The following is a 20,046-nucleotide window of genomic DNA, read 5'->3' as shown; positions in this document are numbered from 1 at the left end:
TTAACATAGGCAAAATAAACAAAGGTCATAAAAGGGGGGTGCTAAACAGGGGGGGAAAGATCTCAGTGAGATGCTGGAGGATGTCAGGAAGATATTGAAGCAAAGAAAGAACAGGTCAGATATAGTGGGAAAGTAGAGTGCATGAATTGACATACCAGGTATTAGCACACACAGCAGAGCAAAGTGGAGTGAAGATCAGTTCATGGGAAAGTAGAGTGCATGAATTGACATACCTGTGGGAAGATAGACATGGTGATTAGATGATGGCAGATGATAGATGATAGATGACCAAGTGCATCATAATATCTCTGGCCTAATTCAATGCATCATACTTATATGGTGCATACTTGTATTGGTGCAGACGAAAAGTCTTGTGCAGACTTTTATTTGCCCCACTATATACACATACAAGTGCACTCAGCTGTGAAGGGGTGGGTTGCAAGACTAACCCCTTGATCACTCAATCAAAGAAAAAAAAAAAAAAAAAAAGAAGATGCAGCTTAACATAGGCAAAATAAACAAAGGTCATAAAAGGGGGGTGCTAAACAGGGGGGGAAAGATCTCAGTGAGATGCTGGAGGATGTCAGGAAGATATTGAAGCAAAGAAAGAACAGGTCAGATATAGTGGGAAAGTAGAGTGCATGAATTGACATACCAGGTATTAGCACACACAGCAGAGCAAAGTGGAGTGAAGATCAGTTCATGGGAAAGTAGAGTGCATGAATTGACATACCTGTGGGAAGATAGACATGGTGATTAGATGATGGCAGATGATAGATGATAGATGACCAAGTGCATCATAATATCTCTGGCCTAATTCAATGCATCATACTTATATGGTGCATACTTGTATTGGTGCAGACGAAAAGTCTTGTGCAGACTTTTATTTGCCCCACTATATACACATACAAGTGCACTCAGCTGTGAAGGGGTGGGTTGCAAGACTAACCCCTTGATCACTCAATCAAAGAAAAAAAAAAAAAAAAAAAGAAGATGCAGCTTAACATAGGCAAAATAAACAAAGGTCATAAAAGGGGGGTGCTAAACAGGGGGGGAAAGATCTCAGTGAGATGCTGGAGGATGTCAGGAAGATATTGAAGCAAAGAAAGAACAGGTCAGATATAGTGGGAAAGTAGAGTGCATGAATTGACATACCAGGTATTAGCACACACAGCAGAGCAAAGTGGAGTGAAGATCAGTTCATGGGAAAGTAGAGTGCATGAATTGACATACCTGTGGGAAGATAGACATGGTGATTAGATGATGGCAGATGATAGATGATAGATGACCAAGTGCATCATAATATCTCTGGCCTAATTCAATGCATCATACTTATATGGTGCATACTTGTATTGGTGCAGACGAAAAGTCTTGTGCAGACTTTTATTTGCCCCACTATATACACATACAAGTGCACTCAGCTGTGAAGGGGTGGGTTGCAAGACTAACCCCTTGATCACTCAATCAAAGAAAAAAAAAAAAAAAAAAAGAAGATGCAGCTTAACATAGGCAAAATAAACAAAGGTCATAAAAGGGGGGTGCTAAACAGGGGGGGAAAGATCTCAGTGAGATGCTGGAGGATGTCAGGAAGATATTGAAGCAAAGAAAGAACAGGTCAGATATAGTGGGAAAGTAGAGTGCATGAATTGACATACCAGGTATTAGCACACACAGCAGAGCAAAGTGGAGTGAAGATCAGTTCATGGGAAAGTAGAGTGCATGAATTGACATACCTGTGGGAAGATAGACATGGTGATTAGATGATGGCAGATGATAGATGATAGATGACCAAGTGCATCATAATATCTCTGGCCTAATTCAATGCATCATACTTATATGGTGCATACTTGTATTGGTGCAGACGAAAAGTCTTGTGCAGACTTTTATTTGCCCCACTATATACACATACAAGTGCACTCAGCTGTGAAGGGGTGGGTTGCAAGACTAACCCCTTGATCACTCAATCAAAGAAAAAAAAAAAAAAAAAAAGAAGATGCAGCTTAACATAGGCAAAATAAACAAAGGTCATAAAAGGGGGGTGCTAAACAGGGGGGGAAAGATCTCAGTGAGATGCTGGAGGATGTCAGGAAGATATTGAAGCAAAGAAAGAACAGGTCAGATATAGTGGGAAAGTAGAGTGCATGAATTGACATACCAGGTATTAGCACACACAGCAGAGCAAAGTGGAGTGAAGATCAGTTCATGGGAAAGTAGAGTGCATGAATTGACATACCTGTGGGAAGATAGACATGGTGATTAGATGATGGCAGATGATAGATGATAGATGACCAAGTGCATCATAATATCTCTGGCCTAATTCAATGCATCATACTTATATGGTGCATACTTGTATTGGTGCAGACGAAAAGTCTTGTGCAGACTTTTATTTGCCCCACTATATACACATACAAGTGCACTCAGCTGTGAAGGGGTGGGTTGCAAGACTAACCCCTTGATCACTCAATCAAAGAAAAAAAAAAAAAAAAAAAGAAGATGCAGCTTAACATAGGCAAAATAAACAAAGGTCATAAAAGGGGGGTGCTAAACAGGGGGGGAAAGATCTCAGTGAGATGCTGGAGGATGTCAGGAAGATATTGAAGCAAAGAAAGAACAGGTCAGATATAGTGGGAAAGTAGAGTGCATGAATTGACATACCAGGTATTAGCACACACAGCAGAGCAAAGTGGAGTGAAGATCAGTTCATGGGAAAGTAGAGTGCATGAATTGACATACCTGTGGGAAGATAGACATGGTGATTAGATGATGGCAGATGATAGATGATAGATGACCAAGTGCATCATAATATCTCTGGCCTAATTCAATGCATCATACTTATATGGTGCATACTTGTATTGGTGCAGACGAAAAGTCTTGTGCAGACTTTTATTTGCCCCACTATATACACATACAAGTGCACTCAGCTGTGAAGGGGTGGGTTGCAAGACTAACCCCTTGATCACTCAATCAAAGAAAAAAAAAAAAAAAAAAAGAAGATGCAGCTTAACATAGGCAAAATAAACAAAGGTCATAAAAGGGGGGTGCTAAACAGGGGGGGAAAGATCTCAGTGAGATGCTGGAGGATGTCAGGAAGATATTGAAGCAAAGAAAGAACAGGTCAGATATAGTGGGAAAGTAGAGTGCATGAATTGACATACCAGGTATTAGCACACACAGCAGAGCAAAGTGGAGTGAAGATCAGTTCATGGGAAAGTAGAGTGCATGAATTGACATACCTGTGGGAAGATAGACATGGTGATTAGATGATGGCAGATGATAGATGATAGATGACCAAGTGCATCATAATATCTCTGGCCTAATTCAATGCATCATACTTATATGGTGCATACTTGTATTGGTGCAGACGAAAAGTCTTGTGCAGACTTTTATTTGCCCCACTATATACACATACAAGTGCACTCAGCTGTGAAGGGGTGGGTTGCAAGACTAACCCCTTGATCACTCAATCAAAGAAAAAAAAAAAAAAAAAAAGAAGATGCAGCTTAACATAGGCAAAATAAACAAAGGTCATAAAAGGGGGGTGCTAAACAGGGGGGGAAAGATCTCAGTGAGATGCTGGAGGATGTCAGGAAGATATTGAAGCAAAGAAAGAACAGGTCAGATATAGTGGGAAAGTAGAGTGCATGAATTGACATACCAGGTATTAGCACACACAGCAGAGCAAAGTGGAGTGAAGATCAGTTCATGGGAAAGTAGAGTGCATGAATTGACATACCTGTGGGAAGATAGACATGGTGATTAGATGATGGCAGATGATAGATGATAGATGACCAAGTGCATCATAATATCTCTGGCCTAATTCAATGCATCATACTTATATGGTGCATACTTGTATTGGTGCAGACGAAAAGTCTTGTGCAGACTTTTATTTGCCCCACTATATACACATACAAGTGCACTCAGCTGTGAAGGGGTGGGTTGCAAGACTAACCCCTTGATCACTCAATCAAAGAAAAAAAAAAAAAAAAAAAGAAGATGCAGCTTAACATAGGCAAAATAAACAAAGGTCATAAAAGGGGGGTGCTAAACAGGGGGGGAAAGATCTCAGTGAGATGCTGGAGGATGTCAGGAAGATATTGAAGCAAAGAAAGAACAGGTCAGATATAGTGGGAAAGTAGAGTGCATGAATTGACATACCAGGTATTAGCACACACAGCAGAGCAAAGTGGAGTGAAGATCAGTTCATGGGAAAGTAGAGTGCATGAATTGACATACCTGTGGGAAGATAGACATGGTGATTAGATGATGGCAGATGATAGATGATAGATGACCAAGTGCATCATAATATCTCTGGCCTAATTCAATGCATCATACTTATATGGTGCATACTTGTATTGGTGCAGACGAAAAGTCTTGTGCAGACTTTTATTTGCCCCACTATATACACATACAAGTGCACTCAGCTGTGAAGGGGTGGGTTGCAAGACTAACCCCTTGATCACTCAATCAAAGAAAAAAAAAAAAAAAAAAAGAAGATGCAGCTTAACATAGGCAAAATAAACAAAGGTCATAAAAGGGGGGTGCTAAACAGGGGGGGAAAGATCTCAGTGAGATGCTGGAGGATGTCAGGAAGATATTGAAGCAAAGAAAGAACAGGTCAGATATAGTGGGAAAGTAGAGTGCATGAATTGACATACCAGGTATTAGCACACACAGCAGAGCAAAGTGGAGTGAAGATCAGTTCATGGGAAAGTAGAGTGCATGAATTGACATACCTGTGGGAAGATAGACATGGTGATTAGATGATGGCAGATGATAGATGATAGATGACCAAGTGCATCATAATATCTCTGGCCTAATTCAATGCATCATACTTATATGGTGCATACTTGTATTGGTGCAGACGAAAAGTCTTGTGCAGACTTTTATTTGCCCCACTATATACACATACAAGTGCACTCAGCTGTGAAGGGGTGGGTTGCAAGACTAACCCCTTGATCACTCAATCAAAGAAAAAAAAAAAAAAAAAAAGAAGATGCAGCTTAACATAGGCAAAATAAACAAAGGTCATAAAAGGGGGGTGCTAAACAGGGGGGGAAAGATCTCAGTGAGATGCTGGAGGATGTCAGGAAGATATTGAAGCAAAGAAAGAACAGGTCAGATATAGTGGGAAAGTAGAGTGCATGAATTGACATACCAGGTATTAGCACACACAGCAGAGCAAAGTGGAGTGAAGATCAGTTCATGGGAAAGTAGAGTGCATGAATTGACATACCTGTGGGAAGATAGACATGGTGATTAGATGATGGCAGATGATAGATGATAGATGACCAAGTGCATCATAATATCTCTGGCCTAATTCAATGCATCATACTTATATGGTGCATACTTGTATTGGTGCAGACGAAAAGTCTTGTGCAGACTTTTATTTGCCCCACTATATACACATACAAGTGCACTCAGCTGTGAAGGGGTGGGTTGCAAGACTAACCCCTTGATCACTCAATCAAAGAAAAAAAAAAAAAAAAAAAGAAGATGCAGCTTAACATAGGCAAAATAAACAAAGGTCATAAAAGGGGGGTGCTAAACAGGGGGGGAAAGATCTCAGTGAGATGCTGGAGGATGTCAGGAAGATATTGAAGCAAAGAAAGAACAGGTCAGATATAGTGGGAAAGTAGAGTGCATGAATTGACATACCAGGTATTAGCACACACAGCAGAGCAAAGTGGAGTGAAGATCAGTTCATGGGAAAGTAGAGTGCATGAATTGACATACCTGTGGGAAGATAGACATGGTGATTAGATGATGGCAGATGATAGATGATAGATGACCAAGTGCATCATAATATCTCTGGCCTAATTCAATGCATCATACTTATATGGTGCATACTTGTATTGGTGCAGACGAAAAGTCTTGTGCAGACTTTTATTTGCCCCACTATATACACATACAAGTGCACTCAGCTGTGAAGGGGTGGGTTGCAAGACTAACCCCTTGATCACTCAATCAAAGAAAAAAAAAAAAAAAAAAAGAAGATGCAGCTTAACATAGGCAAAATAAACAAAGGTCATAAAAGGGGGGTGCTAAACAGGGGGGGAAAGATCTCAGTGAGATGCTGGAGGATGTCAGGAAGATATTGAAGCAAAGAAAGAACAGGTCAGATATAGTGGGAAAGTAGAGTGCATGAATTGACATACCAGGTATTAGCACACACAGCAGAGCAAAGTGGAGTGAAGATCAGTTCATGGGAAAGTAGAGTGCATGAATTGACATACCTGTGGGAAGATAGACATGGTGATTAGATGATGGCAGATGATAGATGATAGATGACCAAGTGCATCATAATATCTCTGGCCTAATTCAATGCATCATACTTATATGGTGCATACTTGTATTGGTGCAGACGAAAAGTCTTGTGCAGACTTTTATTTGCCCCACTATATACACATACAAGTGCACTCAGCTGTGAAGGGGTGGGTTGCAAGACTAACCCCTTGATCACTCAATCAAAGAAAAAAAAAAAAAAAAAAAGAAGATGCAGCTTAACATAGGCAAAATAAACAAAGGTCATAAAAGGGGGGTGCTAAACAGGGGGGGAAAGATCTCAGTGAGATGCTGGAGGATGTCAGGAAGATATTGAAGCAAAGAAAGAACAGGTCAGATATAGTGGGAAAGTAGAGTGCATGAATTGACATACCAGGTATTAGCACACACAGCAGAGCAAAGTGGAGTGAAGATCAGTTCATGGGAAAGTAGAGTGCATGAATTGACATACCTGTGGGAAGATAGACATGGTGATTAGATGATGGCAGATGATAGATGATAGATGACCAAGTGCATCATAATATCTCTGGCCTAATTCAATGCATCATACTTATATGGTGCATACTTGTATTGGTGCAGACGAAAAGTCTTGTGCAGACTTTTATTTGCCCCACTATATACACATACAAGTGCACTCAGCTGTGAAGGGGTGGGTTGCAAGACTAACCCCTTGATCACTCAATCAAAGAAAAAAAAAAAAAAAAAAAGAAGATGCAGCTTAACATAGGCAAAATAAACAAAGGTCATAAAAGGGGGGTGCTAAACAGGGGGGGAAAGATCTCAGTGAGATGCTGGAGGATGTCAGGAAGATATTGAAGCAAAGAAAGAACAGGTCAGATATAGTGGGAAAGTAGAGTGCATGAATTGACATACCAGGTATTAGCACACACAGCAGAGCAAAGTGGAGTGAAGATCAGTTCATGGGAAAGTAGAGTGCATGAATTGACATACCTGTGGGAAGATAGACATGGTGATTAGATGATGGCAGATGATAGATGATAGATGACCAAGTGCATCATAATATCTCTGGCCTAATTCAATGCATCATACTTATATGGTGCATACTTGTATTGGTGCAGACGAAAAGTCTTGTGCAGACTTTTATTTGCCCCACTATATACACATACAAGTGCACTCAGCTGTGAAGGGGTGGGTTGCAAGACTAACCCCTTGATCACTCAATCAAAGAAAAAAAAAAAAAAAAAAAGAAGATGCAGCTTAACATAGGCAAAATAAACAAAGGTCATAAAAGGGGGGTGCTAAACAGGGGGGGAAAGATCTCAGTGAGATGCTGGAGGATGTCAGGAAGATATTGAAGCAAAGAAAGAACAGGTCAGATATAGTGGGAAAGTAGAGTGCATGAATTGACATACCAGGTATTAGCACACACAGCAGAGCAAAGTGGAGTGAAGATCAGTTCATGGGAAAGTAGAGTGCATGAATTGACATACCTGTGGGAAGATAGACATGGTGATTAGATGATGGCAGATGATAGATGATAGATGACCAAGTGCATCATAATATCTCTGGCCTAATTCAATGCATCATACTTATATGGTGCATACTTGTATTGGTGCAGACGAAAAGTCTTGTGCAGACTTTTATTTGCCCCACTATATACACATACAAGTGCACTCAGCTGTGAAGGGGTGGGTTGCAAGACTAACCCCTTGATCACTCAATCAAAGAAAAAAAAAAAAAAAAAAAGAAGATGCAGCTTAACATAGGCAAAATAAACAAAGGTCATAAAAGGGGGGTGCTAAACAGGGGGGGAAAGATCTCAGTGAGATGCTGGAGGATGTCAGGAAGATATTGAAGCAAAGAAAGAACAGGTCAGATATAGTGGGAAAGTAGAGTGCATGAATTGACATACCAGGTATTAGCACACACAGCAGAGCAAAGTGGAGTGAAGATCAGTTCATGGGAAAGTAGAGTGCATGAATTGACATACCTGTGGGAAGATAGACATGGTGATTAGATGATGGCAGATGATAGATGATAGATGACCAAGTGCATCATAATATCTCTGGCCTAATTCAATGCATCATACTTATATGGTGCATACTTGTATTGGTGCAGACGAAAAGTCTTGTGCAGACTTTTATTTGCCCCACTATATACACATACAAGTGCACTCAGCTGTGAAGGGGTGGGTTGCAAGACTAACCCCTTGATCACTCAATCAAAGAAAAAAAAAAAAAAAAAAAGAAGATGCAGCTTAACATAGGCAAAATAAACAAAGGTCATAAAAGGGGGGTGCTAAACAGGGGGGGAAAGATCTCAGTGAGATGCTGGAGGATGTCAGGAAGATATTGAAGCAAAGAAAGAACAGGTCAGATATAGTGGGAAAGTAGAGTGCATGAATTGACATACCAGGTATTAGCACACACAGCAGAGCAAAGTGGAGTGAAGATCAGTTCATGGGAAAGTAGAGTGCATGAATTGACATACCTGTGGGAAGATAGACATGGTGATTAGATGATGGCAGATGATAGATGATAGATGACCAAGTGCATCATAATATCTCTGGCCTAATTCAATGCATCATACTTATATGGTGCATACTTGTATTGGTGCAGACGAAAAGTCTTGTGCAGACTTTTATTTGCCCCACTATATACACATACAAGTGCACTCAGCTGTGAAGGGGTGGGTTGCAAGACTAACCCCTTGATCACTCAATCAAAGAAAAAAAAAAAAAAAAAAAGAAGATGCAGCTTAACATAGGCAAAATAAACAAAGGTCATAAAAGGGGGGTGCTAAACAGGGGGGGAAAGATCTCAGTGAGATGCTGGAGGATGTCAGGAAGATATTGAAGCAAAGAAAGAACAGGTCAGATATAGTGGGAAAGTAGAGTGCATGAATTGACATACCAGGTATTAGCACACACAGCAGAGCAAAGTGGAGTGAAGATCAGTTCATGGGAAAGTAGAGTGCATGAATTGACATACCTGTGGGAAGATAGACATGGTGATTAGATGATGGCAGATGATAGATGATAGATGACCAAGTGCATCATAATATCTCTGGCCTAATTCAATGCATCATACTTATATGGTGCATACTTGTATTGGTGCAGACGAAAAGTCTTGTGCAGACTTTTATTTGCCCCACTATATACACATACAAGTGCACTCAGCTGTGAAGGGGTGGGTTGCAAGACTAACCCCTTGATCACTCAATCAAAGAAAAAAAAAAAAAAAAAAAGAAGATGCAGCTTAACATAGGCAAAATAAACAAAGGTCATAAAAGGGGGGTGCTAAACAGGGGGGGAAAGATCTCAGTGAGATGCTGGAGGATGTCAGGAAGATATTGAAGCAAAGAAAGAACAGGTCAGATATAGTGGGAAAGTAGAGTGCATGAATTGACATACCAGGTATTAGCACACACAGCAGAGCAAAGTGGAGTGAAGATCAGTTCATGGGAAAGTAGAGTGCATGAATTGACATACCTGTGGGAAGATAGACATGGTGATTAGATGATGGCAGATGATAGATGATAGATGACCAAGTGCATCATAATATCTCTGGCCTAATTCAATGCATCATACTTATATGGTGCATACTTGTATTGGTGCAGACGAAAAGTCTTGTGCAGACTTTTATTTGCCCCACTATATACACATACAAGTGCACTCAGCTGTGAAGGGGTGGGTTGCAAGACTAACCCCTTGATCACTCAATCAAAGAAAAAAAAAAAAAAAAAAAGAAGATGCAGCTTAACATAGGCAAAATAAACAAAGGTCATAAAAGGGGGGTGCTAAACAGGGGGGGAAAGATCTCAGTGAGATGCTGGAGGATGTCAGGAAGATATTGAAGCAAAGAAAGAACAGGTCAGATATAGTGGGAAAGTAGAGTGCATGAATTGACATACCAGGTATTAGCACACACAGCAGAGCAAAGTGGAGTGAAGATCAGTTCATGGGAAAGTAGAGTGCATGAATTGACATACCTGTGGGAAGATAGACATGGTGATTAGATGATGGCAGATGATAGATGATAGATGACCAAGTGCATCATAATATCTCTGGCCTAATTCAATGCATCATACTTATATGGTGCATACTTGTATTGGTGCAGACGAAAAGTCTTGTGCAGACTTTTATTTGCCCCACTATATACACATACAAGTGCACTCAGCTGTGAAGGGGTGGGTTGCAAGACTAACCCCTTGATCACTCAATCAAAGAAAAAAAAAAAAAAAAAAAGAAGATGCAGCTTAACATAGGCAAAATAAACAAAGGTCATAAAAGGGGGGTGCTAAACAGGGGGGGAAAGATCTCAGTGAGATGCTGGAGGATGTCAGGAAGATATTGAAGCAAAGAAAGAACAGGTCAGATATAGTGGGAAAGTAGAGTGCATGAATTGACATACCAGGTATTAGCACACACAGCAGAGCAAAGTGGAGTGAAGATCAGTTCATGGGAAAGTAGAGTGCATGAATTGACATACCTGTGGGAAGATAGACATGGTGATTAGATGATGGCAGATGATAGATGATAGATGACCAAGTGCATCATAATATCTCTGGCCTAATTCAATGCATCATACTTATATGGTGCATACTTGTATTGGTGCAGACGAAAAGTCTTGTGCAGACTTTTATTTGCCCCACTATATACACATACAAGTGCACTCAGCTGTGAAGGGGTGGGTTGCAAGACTAACCCCTTGATCACTCAATCAAAGAAAAAAAAAAAAAAAAAAAGAAGATGCAGCTTAACATAGGCAAAATAAACAAAGGTCATAAAAGGGGGGTGCTAAACAGGGGGGGAAAGATCTCAGTGAGATGCTGGAGGATGTCAGGAAGATATTGAAGCAAAGAAAGAACAGGTCAGATATAGTGGGAAAGTAGAGTGCATGAATTGACATACCAGGTATTAGCACACACAGCAGAGCAAAGTGGAGTGAAGATCAGTTCATGGGAAAGTAGAGTGCATGAATTGACATACCTGTGGGAAGATAGACATGGTGATTAGATGATGGCAGATGATAGATGATAGATGACCAAGTGCATCATAATATCTCTGGCCTAATTCAATGCATCATACTTATATGGTGCATACTTGTATTGGTGCAGACGAAAAGTCTTGTGCAGACTTTTATTTGCCCCACTATATACACATACAAGTGCACTCAGCTGTGAAGGGGTGGGTTGCAAGACTAACCCCTTGATCACTCAATCAAAGAAAAAAAAAAAAAAAAAAAGAAGATGCAGCTTAACATAGGCAAAATAAACAAAGGTCATAAAAGGGGGGTGCTAAACAGGGGGGGAAAGATCTCAGTGAGATGCTGGAGGATGTCAGGAAGATATTGAAGCAAAGAAAGAACAGGTCAGATATAGTGGGAAAGTAGAGTGCATGAATTGACATACCAGGTATTAGCACACACAGCAGAGCAAAGTGGAGTGAAGATCAGTTCATGGGAAAGTAGAGTGCATGAATTGACATACCTGTGGGAAGATAGACATGGTGATTAGATGATGGCAGATGATAGATGATAGATGACCAAGTGCATCATAATATCTCTGGCCTAATTCAATGCATCATACTTATATGGTGCATACTTGTATTGGTGCAGACGAAAAGTCTTGTGCAGACTTTTATTTGCCCCACTATATACACATACAAGTGCACTCAGCTGTGAAGGGGTGGGTTGCAAGACTAACCCCTTGATCACTCAATCAAAGAAAAAAAAAAAAAAAAAAAGAAGATGCAGCTTAACATAGGCAAAATAAACAAAGGTCATAAAAGGGGGGTGCTAAACAGGGGGGGAAAGATCTCAGTGAGATGCTGGAGGATGTCAGGAAGATATTGAAGCAAAGAAAGAACAGGTCAGATATAGTGGGAAAGTAGAGTGCATGAATTGACATACCAGGTATTAGCACACACAGCAGAGCAAAGTGGAGTGAAGATCAGTTCATGGGAAAGTAGAGTGCATGAATTGACATACCTGTGGGAAGATAGACATGGTGATTAGATGATGGCAGATGATAGATGATAGATGACCAAGTGCATCATAATATCTCTGGCCTAATTCAATGCATCATACTTATATGGTGCATACTTGTATTGGTGCAGACGAAAAGTCTTGTGCAGACTTTTATTTGCCCCACTATATACACATACAAGTGCACTCAGCTGTGAAGGGGTGGGTTGCAAGACTAACCCCTTGATCACTCAATCAAAGAAAAAAAAAAAAAAAAAAAGAAGATGCAGCTTAACATAGGCAAAATAAACAAAGGTCATAAAAGGGGGGTGCTAAACAGGGGGGGAAAGATCTCAGTGAGATGCTGGAGGATGTCAGGAAGATATTGAAGCAAAGAAAGAACAGGTCAGATATAGTGGGAAAGTAGAGTGCATGAATTGACATACCAGGTATTAGCACACACAGCAGAGCAAAGTGGAGTGAAGATCAGTTCATGGGAAAGTAGAGTGCATGAATTGACATACCTGTGGGAAGATAGACATGGTGATTAGATGATGGCAGATGATAGATGATAGATGACCAAGTGCATCATAATATCTCTGGCCTAATTCAATGCATCATACTTATATGGTGCATACTTGTATTGGTGCAGACGAAAAGTCTTGTGCAGACTTTTATTTGCCCCACTATATACACATACAAGTGCACTCAGCTGTGAAGGGGTGGGTTGCAAGACTAACCCCTTGATCACTCAATCAAAGAAAAAAAAAAAAAAAAAAAGAAGATGCAGCTTAACATAGGCAAAATAAACAAAGGTCATAAAAGGGGGGTGCTAAACAGGGGGGGAAAGATCTCAGTGAGATGCTGGAGGATGTCAGGAAGATATTGAAGCAAAGAAAGAACAGGTCAGATATAGTGGGAAAGTAGAGTGCATGAATTGACATACCAGGTATTAGCACACACAGCAGAGCAAAGTGGAGTGAAGATCAGTTCATGGGAAAGTAGAGTGCATGAATTGACATACCTGTGGGAAGATAGACATGGTGATTAGATGATGGCAGATGATAGATGATAGATGACCAAGTGCATCATAATATCTCTGGCCTAATTCAATGCATCATACTTATATGGTGCATACTTGTATTGGTGCAGACGAAAAGTCTTGTGCAGACTTTTATTTGCCCCACTATATACACATACAAGTGCACTCAGCTGTGAAGGGGTGGGTTGCAAGACTAACCCCTTGATCACTCAATCAAAGAAAAAAAAAAAAAAAAAAAGAAGATGCAGCTTAACATAGGCAAAATAAACAAAGGTCATAAAAGGGGGGTGCTAAACAGGGGGGGAAAGATCTCAGTGAGATGCTGGAGGATGTCAGGAAGATATTGAAGCAAAGAAAGAACAGGTCAGATATAGTGGGAAAGTAGAGTGCATGAATTGACATACCAGGTATTAGCACACACAGCAGAGCAAAGTGGAGTGAAGATCAGTTCATGGGAAAGTAGAGTGCATGAATTGACATACCTGTGGGAAGATAGACATGGTGATTAGATGATGGCAGATGATAGATGATAGATGACCAAGTGCATCATAATATCTCTGGCCTAATTCAATGCATCATACTTATATGGTGCATACTTGTATTGGTGCAGACGAAAAGTCTTGTGCAGACTTTTATTTGCCCCACTATATACACATACAAGTGCACTCAGCTGTGAAGGGGTGGGTTGCAAGACTAACCCCTTGATCACTCAATCAAAGAAAAAAAAAAAAAAAAAAAGAAGATGCAGCTTAACATAGGCAAAATAAACAAAGGTCATAAAAGGGGGGTGCTAAACAGGGGGGGAAAGATCTCAGTGAGATGCTGGAGGATGTCAGGAAGATATTGAAGCAAAGAAAGAACAGGTCAGATATAGTGGGAAAGTAGAGTGCATGAATTGACATACCAGGTATTAGCACACACAGCAGAGCAAAGTGGAGTGAAGATCAGTTCATGGGAAAGTAGAGTGCATGAATTGACATACCTGTGGGAAGATAGACATGGTGATTAGATGATGGCAGATGATAGATGATAGATGACCAAGTGCATCATAATATCTCTGGCCTAATTCAATGCATCATACTTATATGGTGCATACTTGTATTGGTGCAGACGAAAAGTCTTGTGCAGACTTTTATTTGCCCCACTATATACACATACAAGTGCACTCAGCTGTGAAGGGGTGGGTTGCAAGACTAACCCCTTGATCACTCAATCAAAGAAAAAAAAAAAAAAAAAAAGAAGATGCAGCTTAACATAGGCAAAATAAACAAAGGTCATAAAAGGGGGGTGCTAAACAGGGGGGGAAAGATCTCAGTGAGATGCTGGAGGATGTCAGGAAGATATTGAAGCAAAGAAAGAACAGGTCAGATATAGTGGGAAAGTAGAGTGCATGAATTGACATACCAGGTATTAGCACACACAGCAGAGCAAAGTGGAGTGAAGATCAGTTCATGGGAAAGTAGAGTGCATGAATTGACATACCTGTGGGAAGATAGACATGGTGATTAGATGATGGCAGATGATAGATGATAGATGACCAAGTGCATCATAATATCTCTGGCCTAATTCAATGCATCATACTTATATGGTGCATACTTGTATTGGTGCAGACGAAAAGTCTTGTGCAGACTTTTATTTGCCCCACTATATACACATACAAGTGCACTCAGCTGTGAAGGGGTGGGTTGCAAGACTAACCCCTTGATCACTCAATCAAAGAAAAAAAAAAAAAAAAAAAGAAGATGCAGCTTAACATAGGCAAAATAAACAAAGGTCATAAAAGGGGGGTGCTAAACAGGGGGGGAAAGATCTCAGTGAGATGCTGGAGGATGTCAGGAAGATATTGAAGCAAAGAAAGAACAGGTCAGATATAGTGGGAAAGTAGAGTGCATGAATTGACATACCAGGTATTAGCACACACAGCAGAGCAAAGTGGAGTGAAGATCAGTTCATGGGAAAGTAGAGTGCATGAATTGACATACCTGTGGGAAGATAGACATGGTGATTAGATGATGGCAGATGATAGATGATAGATGACCAAGTGCATCATAATATCTCTGGCCTAATTCAATGCATCATACTTATATGGTGCATACTTGTATTGGTGCAGACGAAAAGTCTTGTGCAGACTTTTATTTGCCCCACTATATACACATACAAGTGCACTCAGCTGTGAAGGGGTGGGTTGCAAGACTAACCCCTTGATCACTCAATCAAAGAAAAAAAAAAAAAAAAAAAGAAGATGCAGCTTAACATAGGCAAAATAAACAAAGGTCATAAAAGGGGGGTGCTAAACAGGGGGGGAAAGATCTCAGTGAGATGCTGGAGGATGTCAGGAAGATATTGAAGCAAAGAAAGAACAGGTCAGATATAGTGGGAAAGTAGAGTGCATGAATTGACATACCAGGTATTAGCACACACAGCAGAGCAAAGTGGAGTGAAGATCAGTTCATGGGAAAGTAGAGTGCATGAATTGACATACCTGTGGGAAGATAGACATGGTGATTAGATGATGGCAGATGATAGATGATAGATGACCAAGTGCATCATAATATCTCTGGCCTAATTCAATGCATCATACTTATATGGTGCATACTTGTATTGGTGCAGACGAAAAGTCTTGTGCAGACTTTTATTTGCCCCACTATATACACATACAAGTGCACTCAGCTGTGAAGGGGTGGGTTGCAAGACTAACCCCTTGATCACTCAATCAAAGAAAAAAAAAAAAAAAAAAAGAAGATGCAGCTTAACATAGGCAAAATAAACAAAGGTCATAAAAGGGGGGTGCTAAACAGGGGGGGAAAGATCTCAGTGAGATGCTGGAGGATGTCAGGAAGATATTGAAGCAAAGAAAGAACAGGTCAGATATAGTGGGAAAGTAGAGTGCATGAATTGACATACCAGGTATTAGCACACACAGCAGAGCAAAGTGGAGTGAAGATCAGTTCATGGGAAAGTAGAGTGCATGAATTGACATACCTGTGGGAAGATAGACATGGTGATTAGATGATGGCAGATGATAGATGATAGATGACCAAGTGCATCATAATATCTCTGGCCTAATTCAATGCATCATACTTATATGGTGCATACTTGTATTGGTGCAGACGAAAAGTCTTGTGCAGACTTTTATTTGCCCCACTATATACACATACAAGTGCACTCAGCTGTGAAGGGGTGGGTTGCAAGACTAACCCCTTGATCACTCAATCAAAGAAAAAAAAAAAAAAAAAAAGAAGATGCAGCTTAACATAGGCAAAATAAACAAAGGTCATAAAAGGGGGGTGCTAAACAGGGGGGGAAAGATCTCAGTGAGATGCTGGAGGATGTCAGGAAGATATTGAAGCAAAGAAAGAACAGGTCAGATATAGTGGGAAAGTAGAGTGCATGAATTGACATACCAGGTATTAGCACACACAGCAGAGCAAAGTGGAGTGAAGATCAGTTCATGGGAAAGTAGAGTGCATGAATTGACATACCTGTGGGAAGATAGACATGGTGATTAGATGATGGCAGATGATAGATGATAGATGACCAAGTGCATCATAATATCTCTGGCCTAATTCAATGCATCATACTTATATGGTGCATACTTGTATTGGTGCAGACGAAAAGTCTTGTGCAGACTTTTATTTGCCCCACTATATACACATACAAGTGCACTCAGCTGTGAAGGGGTGGGTTGCAAGACTAACCCCTTGATCACTCAATCAAAGAAAAAAAAAAAAAAAAAAAGAAGATGCAGCTTAACATAGGCAAAATAAACAAAGGTCATAAAAGGGGGGTGCTAAACAGGGGGGGAAAGATCTCAGTGAGATGCTGGAGGATGTCAGGAAGATATTGAAGCAAAGAAAGAACAGGTCAGATATAGTGGGAAAGTAGAGTGCATGAATTGACATACCAGGTATTAGCACACACAGCAGAGCAAAGTGGAGTGAAGATCAGTTCATGGGAAAGTAGAGTGCATGAATTGACATACCTGTGGGAAGATAGACATGGTGATTAGATGATGGCAGATGATAGATGATAGATGACCAAGTGCATCATAATATCTCTGGCCTAATTCAATGCATCATACTTATATGGTGCATACTTGTATTGGTGCAGACGAAAAGTCTTGTGCAGACTTTTATTTGCCCCACTATATACACATACAAGTGCACTCAGCTGTGAAGGGGTGGGTTGCAAGACTAACCCCTTGATCACTCAATCAAAGAAAAAAAAAAAAAAAAAAAGAAGATGCAGCTTAACATAGGCAAAATAAACAAAGGTCATAAAAGGGGGGTGCTAAACAGGGGGGGAAAGATCTCAGTGAGATGCTGGAGGATGTCAGGAAGATATTGAAGCAAAGAAAGAACAGGTCAGATATAGTGGGAAAGTAGAGTGCATGAATTGACATACCAGGTATTAGCACACACAGCAGAGCAAAGTGGAGTGAAGATCAGTTCATGGGAAAGTAGAGTGCATGAATTGACATACCTGTGGGAAGATAGACATGGTGATTAGATGATGGCAGATGATAGATGATAGATGACCAAGTGCATCATAATATCTCTGGCCTAATTCAATGCATCATACTTATATGGTGCATACTTGTATTGGTGCAGACGAAAAGTCTTGTGCAGACTTTTATTTGCCCCACTATATACACATACAAGTGCACTCAGCTGTGAAGGGGTGGGTTGCAAGACTAACCCCTTGATCACTCAATCAAAGAAAAAAAAAAAAAAAAAAAGAAGATGCAGCTTAACATAGGCAAAATAAACAAAGGTCATAAAAGGGGGGTGCTAAACAGGGGGGGAAAGATCTCAGTGAGATGCTGGAGGATGTCAGGAAGATATTGAAGCAAAGAAAGAACAGGTCAGATATAGTGGGAAAGTAGAGTGCATGAATTGACATACCAGGTATTAGCACACACAGCAGAGCAAAGTGGAGTGAAGATCAGTTCATGGGAAAGTAGAGTGCATGAATTGACATACCTGTGGGAAGATAGACATGGTGATTAGATGATGGCAGATGATAGATGATAGATGACCAAGTGCATCATAATATCTCTGGCCTAATTCAATGCATCATACTTATATGGTGCATACTTGTATTGGTGCAGACGAAAAGTCTTGTGCAGACTTTTATTTGCCCCACTATATACACATACAAGTGCACTCAGCTGTGAAGGGGTGGGTTGCAAGACTAACCCCTTGATCACTCAATCAAAGAAAAAAAAAAAAAAAAAAAGAAGATGCAGCTTAACATAGGCAAAATAAACAAAGGTCATAAAAGGGGGGTGCTAAACAGGGGGGGAAAGATCTCAGTGAGATGCTGGAGGATGTCAGGAAGATATTGAAGCAAAGAAAGAACAGGTCAGATATAGTGGGAAAGTAGAGTGCATGAATTGACATACCAGGTATTAGCACACACAGCAGAGCAAAGTGGAGTGAAGATCAGTTCATGGGAAAGTAGAGTGCATGAATTGACATACCTGTGGGAAGATAGACATGGTGATTAGATGATGGCAGATGATAGATGATAGATGACCAAGTGCATCATAATATCTCTGGCCTAATTCAATGCATCATACTTATATGGTGCATACTTGTATTGGTGCAGACGAAAAGTCTTGTGCAGACTTTTATTTGCCCCACTATATACACATACAAGTGCACTCAGCTGTGAAGGGGTGGGTTGCAAGACTAACCCCTTGATCACTCAATCAAAGAAAAAAAAAAAAAAAAAAAGAAGATGCAGCTTAACATAGGCAAAATAAACAAAGGTCATAAAAGGGGGGTGCTAAACAGGGGGGGAAAGATCTCAGTGAGATGCTGGAGGATGTCAGGAAGATATTGAAGCAAAGAAAGAACAGGTCAGATATAGTGGGAAAGTAGAGTGCATGAATTGACATACCAGGTATTAGCACACACAGCAGAGCAAAGTGGAGTGAAGATCAGTTCATGGGAAAGTAGAGTGCATGAATTGACATACCTGTGGGAAGATAGACATGGTGATTAGATGATGGCAGATGATAGATGATAGATGACCAAGTGCATCATAATATCTCTGGCCTAATTCAATGCATCATACTTATATGGTGCATACTTGTATTGGTGCAGACGAAAAGTCTTGTGCAGACTTTTATTTGCCCCACTATATACACATACAAGTGCACTCAGCTGTGAAGGGGTGGGTTGCAAGACTAACCCCTTGATCACTCAATCAAAGAAAAAAAAAAAAAAAAAAAGAAGATGCAGCTTAACATAGGCAAAATAAACAAAGGTCATAAAAGGGGGGTGCTAAACAGGGGGGGAAAGATCTCAGTGAGATGCTGGAGGATGTCAGGAAGATATTGAAGCAAAGAAAGAACAGGTCAGATATAGTGGGAAAGTAGAGTGCATGAATTGACATACCAGGTATTAGCACACACAGCAGAGCAAAGTGGAGTGAAGATCAGTTCATGGGAAAGTAGAGTGCATGAATTGACATACCTGTGGGAAGATAGACATGGTGATTAGATGATGGCAGATGATAGATGATAGATGACCAAGTGCATCATAATATCTCTGGCCTAATTCAATGCATCATACTTATATGGTGCATACTTGTATTGGTGCAGACGAAAAGTCTTGTGCAGACTTTTATTTGCCCCACTATATACACATACAAGTGCACTCAGCTGTGAAGGGGTGGGTTGCAAGACTAACCCCTTGATCACTCAATCAAAGAAAAAAAAAAAAAAAAAAAGAAGATGCAGCTTAACATAGGCAAAATAAACAAAGGTCATAAAAGGGGGGTGCTAAA

At 40.4% G+C, this 20,046-nt stretch overlaps 1 protein-coding gene across 1 annotated transcript in view; it reads left to right on the top strand.

Moving 5' to 3' along the window:
- The window catches only part of PTPRN2 (protein tyrosine phosphatase receptor type N2), a 1,389,072-nt gene that overhangs the window by 475,432 nt on the left and 893,594 nt on the right, over positions 1 to 20,046 (top strand). The window lies entirely within an intron of this gene.

This window comes from Anomaloglossus baeobatrachus, chromosome 6 (assembly GCF_048569485.1).
Source record: "Anomaloglossus baeobatrachus isolate aAnoBae1 chromosome 6, aAnoBae1.hap1, whole genome shotgun sequence".
Classification (NCBI taxonomy): Eukaryota; Metazoa; Chordata; class Amphibia; order Anura; family Aromobatidae; genus Anomaloglossus; species Anomaloglossus baeobatrachus.
This window is presented reverse-complemented; position numbering and strand designations above follow the sequence as displayed.